This window comes from Triticum dicoccoides, chromosome 2A (assembly GCF_002162155.2).
Source record: "Triticum dicoccoides isolate Atlit2015 ecotype Zavitan chromosome 2A, WEW_v2.0, whole genome shotgun sequence".
Classification (NCBI taxonomy): Eukaryota; Viridiplantae; Streptophyta; class Magnoliopsida; order Poales; family Poaceae; genus Triticum; species Triticum dicoccoides.
Window position 1 is genome coordinate 541,298,781 of NC_041382.1, and position 5,833 is coordinate 541,304,613.

Consider the following 5,833-nt stretch of genomic DNA (forward strand, 5'->3'; position numbering starts at 1 on the left):
GGAGAAGGAGGGGCGATTGGAGGAGGGAGGAGGAAGGAGGACGGAGGAGGAATGTGGAGTGAGGAGGGGCCGGCCGGCGTCGAACGGAGGAGTGGAGGGAGGACGGAGGGGGCGGGTGTAACACCCCGGATGTAACTTTCCCAATTTGTACTCCAACTCTTGCCGTTTCTGGCGTTAAGTTAATCTATTATCTTGGGTTCGGGTCTTTGTCTCCGTGTGTTGTTATCGTTGTCATGCATCTCATATCATGTCATCATGTGCATTGCATTTGCATATGTGTTCGTCTCATGCATTCGAGCATTTTCCCCGTTGTCCGTTTTGCATTCCGGTGCTTCGTTCTCCTCCGGTGGTCATTTCTAGCTTTCTTTCGTGTGTGGGGATTAAACATTTCTGGATTGGACCGAGACTTGCCAAGCGGCCTTGGTTTACTACCGGTAGACCGCCTGTCAAGTTTCGTATCAATTGGACTTTGTTTGATACTCCAACGGTTAACCGAGGGACCGAAAAGGCCTCGTGTGTGTTGCAGCCCATCATCTAGAGCATTCGATCACGATCGCGTGGCCGAAAACCGCACCTCATTTGGACTCTCCTAGCTCCCTCTACCTATATATTTAGCCTCCTCCCCGAAAATCCGGACGAAACCCTAGTCCCCCTCCTCCTCCAGCCGCTGGACAAAATCCGGACGGCCGGACGTGTCCGCCCGATCCGCCCGGACCAATCACCGAGCGCCACGTGGCGCCGTGCCCACTTCGTCGCCTCCCGCCGCCGCCGGCCCGCGGGGCCCGCGTCTGGCCCGCGGGGCCCGTTCCCCTCCGCCCCTCCGCGCCAAGCTCCAGGGAGAGGAGCTCCCGAGCTCCGACGACCTCCGCCCGGCGTCCTCCGCTGCCCGGAGTCGCCCGCCGCCTCCAGCCGCCTCCGCCCAGCGCCGCCTCCTCCGGCCGCCTCCGCAGCACCGCCCCACCGCAGCCGCCGCCGCCGACTCCGCCCCGGCCAGATCCGGCCGCCGCCCCACCGGATCCGGCCACTACCTCCTCTCTCCGGCCGTCTACAATGCAGATCCGGTGAGCTCCTCGATTTCCGCGCCGGGTCAAACCCTAATTCGGAGGTTGACTTTTCTCAGAAACCCTAGCCCATGTGCCCTTCTTCCTAGCCCCGTAACTTTGCATCCGTAGCTCCGTTCATGCATATAACATATCAAAATGTTCATCTCAGAGAGTACATCATTTCATTCCATTGCATCATTTTCATTTGAGTTCATCTTGATGCCCAAAATGCTGTTAGAAAAGGGCTACTTGAGTTTATTGTTAGATCTGCTTATCCGTTTAGGTTTTTGTCATTTTTGCCATGATTAATGTGTGCATGATATGCCCTGATGCTCTACATGTGTTTGGTTAAGGGTTTTGTCATCTTTCCAGAGGTGCAACCCATGTATTTTTGTGATGTGTGGTGACTTGTGCAAGCTTGCAAAGTGGTGCACTTGCTAATTCTGTTTTTCAGGGACTTAGCAATTCCACTAAGTCCTTGATCTGTTTATCTCATGATGCCATATGTTCATGTTATTTCCTAGTGATCCGTGCCTCTTTTGAGGATGATCAGTAAGGATGTTTTATTAATATTGTAGTGCTATATCCATCCATGTCTTTGTTTGCAATTATGGAGCACCCTATCTTGAGTCAATCGAGCTCTACTTTTGCTACTTTGCGAATCTGGGCAGATTGTCAACTTGTTTGCAATTTTGCCGGTGATGTTGTAGTTGATCCGTCCTTGCTATGCTATTGTTCTTGCCATGTCTAGCTTGAATTTTGTGCCTTCTTGATGGGTGTATGCTTGTCTTGTCATGACTTGCACCGTAGGGAGTGCATCGAGCTCATAAACATGCCTACTTGAGTTATATTTCAGCATGTGTCAGTTTTCACTAAGTCTGTGATCTGATTATGTTTTTGCTATGTTCACATGCTTGCAATTGTATTTTCTGATCCCTTTTGGCTCAAGGTCACTAAGGGACTTTTGTTAAGCTCTTTGAGTAGATCCATGCCATGCTTTACTTTGCCATGTTCAGTTCCTGTAGCATATAGTTTTGTTGCTCCGAAGAGTGCTACCTGATCTGAAATTCCAGACAAGTGTTAATTTCACCAAGTCTGAGATCTGTTTGTCATATGCATTTTTGCCATGCTTGTTTGAACCTGTTAATGGATGAATTGGCCGTAGCTCAGTGCTAGACTTTTGTTAAGCATCTTGTATACATCCCTGCCATGTATTTTGTTGTCATGTTTGGGTGTTGTAGCATGATCATCTCATTGCATTTAGATGCCTACTTGCTGTAAATCGCAGACCGGTGTCATTTTTGAATCGCTTGCCATTTCCAAACCGTAACTCCGATTCCGGCGTTCTTTATATCGTTTTCAAGAGATTTCATCTCATCTTTCCAGTGGCACACTTGGTTTTCCAAGTTGAGGCCAGGTTCATGCATTTCCTGTCATATCTTGCATTTTGCATCCCGCATCGCATCCCGCATAGCATATCATCTTTGCATTGTGTTGTTTGGTTCTTGCACGTGGTTGATTGTGTCCTTGTTGCTTGTTTGTCTTGTTTGGGCAGAGCCGGGAGATGAGTTCGCTAACGAGGAGCCCGTTGAGTTTGCTTTCGAGGATCCAGTCAACTCTGACAACTGTGCAGGCAAGATGATCATACCCTCGAAATCACTACTATCTTTGCTATGCTAGTTTGCTCGCTCTTTTGCTATGCCATTGCTACGATGCCTACCACTTGCTTGCAAGCCTCCCAAATTGCCATGTCAAACCTCTAACCCACCTTGTCCTAGCAAACCGTTGATTGGCTATGTTACCGCTTTGCTCAGTCCCTCTTATAGCGTTGCTAGTTGCAGGTGAAGATTGGAGGCCGTTCCTTGTTGGAACATTTATTTACTTGTTGGGATATCATTATATTGCTATGTTATCTTAATGCATCTATATACTTGGTAAAGGGTGGAAGGCTCGGCCTCTCGCCTAGTGTTTTGTTCCACTCTTGCCACCCTAGTTTCCGTCATATCGGTGTTATGTTCCTGGATTTTGCGTTCCTTACGCGGTTGGGTTATAATGGGAACCCCTTGATAGTTCGCCTTGATTAAAGCTTTTCCAGCAATGCCCAACCTTGGTTTTACCATTTGCCACCTAGCCTTTTCTTTCCCTTGGGTTCTGACTCAAGGGTCATCATTATTTTAACCCTCCCGGGCCAGTGCTCCTCTGAGTGTTGGTCCAAACCGTCAACCGCCGGTGGCTACCAGGGGCAACTCTGGGCTGGCCTACCGGAAGTTTGGACAATCTGAGTGTGCCCTGAGAAAGAGATATGTGCAGCTCCTATCGGGATTTGTCGGCACATTGGGCGGTGTTGCTGGTCTTGTTTTAACCTGTCGAATTGTCTTGAAGAACCGAGATACCGAGTCTGATCAGAACGTCTTGGGAGGAGGTCTATTCCTTCGTTGACCGTGAGAGCTTGTCATGGGCTAAGTTGGGACTCCCCTGTAGGGATTTGAACTTTCGAAAGCCGTGCCCGTGGTTATGGGCAGATGGGAATTTGTTAATGTCCGGTTGTAGATAAGTTGAACCTTAATTTAATTAAAATGAATCAACTGAGTGTGTTACCGTGATGGCCTCTTCTCGGCGGAGTCCGGGAAGTGGACACGGTGTTGGAGTAATGTTTGCGCAGGTTGCTCTCTAGTTTCTCGCTCGCGCTTTGCCTCCTCTTCTCGCTCTCTTTTGCGAATAAGTTAGCCACCATACTTGCTAGTCGCTTGCTGCAGCTCCACATATTTTTACCTTGCCATACCTATAAGCTTAAATAGTCTTGATCGCGAGGGTGTGAGATTGCTGAGTCCCTGTGGCTCACAGATTACTATTACACCAGATGCAGGGCCTGATGATTCCGCTCTAGGAGACGCGTATGAGCTCAAGTGGGAGTTCGACGAAGACTCTCAATGTTACTATGTTTCCTTTCCCGATGATCAGTAGTGGTGCCCAGTTGGGGGTGAACGGGACCGTTGTCGCATGTTGGGTTCTCTTTTATTTTGGCGCCGTAGTCGGGCCATGAGTGTTTGGATAATGTAATGTTATTTATGTACTTGATTGACATGGCGAGTGTAAGCCAACTATGTTATCTCCCCTTTTATTATTATATTACATGGGATGTTTATGAAGATTGCCTAACTTGCGACATATACCTTCAATGCGATTATGTCTCTAAGTGGTGCCTCGACACGTGGGAGCTATAGTCGCATCGAGGGTGTTACAGCGGGGAGGAGGGCGACCGGCGAAGGATTACCGAGTCCAGGGAGGAGGAGGAGGTGACGGGGGGCGCAGAGGGAGGAGGGGTAGGTGCTGGCGGCCGGCGGGGGAGGACCGGTGCGGGGGGATTGAGGGGGGAGATCGAGTGAGTGTGAGTGTGAGTGGAGAGAGGAGAGTGAGGGGCGGCCAGTTGGGGAAGATAGAATGGCCTACCAGTAGCATGCTATAGGGAAATGCGCTACTGCTAAACGCCCTAGCAGTAGCGCCTTCTGATAAAATGCGCTACTGCTATGTGTAAGCATGCAAAAATATACATCAAAAATACATTGATCATCAATGATCTTTTTGTGTACAATCTGAATTGTCAATATGAGTCCTCACCGGTTTAGAAACCGGAGAAGACTCATATTGCAGCCACAAATTCTACACATAGAGTTCAATGAAGACCAAGTGGTTGTGATAGTTTGAGAAGTAACATATTTAAGGTGGTAAACACCTTGTTCGCTTAGCAGTATGGGACTAATCTTAGTTGCAAGAGGGGACAGTGCTTAGCAGCAGCATGTTTTGGTGAAACGCGCTACTCCTAAGTACTTTAGCAGTAGCACGTCTATGGAAAGAGCACTACCACTATACCTAGTCTGGAGGCAACGCCCTAGCAATTTTAGTAGTAGGGCTCTTCTCTACTAGTGCGCTACTGCTAAAGGGATATTAGTAGTGCGGTTTTATAAAGAGCGCTATCGCTATTTAGCAGTAGCGTCTGTTTTTAAACCGCGCTTCTACTAAGTTTCTGTGTATAAGCTTTTCCCTAGTAGTGCGACTTTGTGGAGTCTTTTACTCCAAGTTTCGACCAGTAGGCTCAACATATAAATAGAGGGGCAGGGCTAGCACCAAAGATACATTAAGAATCACCAAGCCGTGTGCCGGCAACCCCTTCCCCTCTAGTTTATCCTCCGTCATAGTTTCCGTTGTGCTTGGCGAAGCCTTGCGGAGATTGTTCTTCACCAACACCGTCACCACGCCGTTGTGCTGCCAGAACTCGTCTACTACTTTGGCTGTCTTGTTGGATCAAGAAGGCGAGGACGTCATGGAACTGAACGTGTGCTGAACGCGGAAGTGTCGTACATTCAATACTTGATCGGGATGGATCGTGAAGGTGTATGACTACATCAACCGCGATGATAAACGCTTCCGCTTTGCGATCTTCAAGGGTACGAAGATGCTCTCCCCCTCTCGTTGCTATGCATCTCCTAGATAGATCTTGCGTGAGCGTAGGAAAATTTTGAAATTGCATGCTACGTTTCCCAACACTAATGGGCCTAGACAGGAAACACACCAGCCACTAAGGGGCTGGTGCGCCCCCCATATGGGCTGGCGAAATTGGAGAAGGAAAGGGGAAGAAGGAAAGGAAAAAGGGAATAGGATTCCCCCTCCCCCTCTTCCCTTCCTACTCCGAATAGGAATAGGAAAGGGGGAGACCGAATTGGGAGGACCCCAAGTAGGATTCCTCCTACTTGGGGCGCCCCTTGGCTGCCTCCCCTCCCCTCCAACCGATA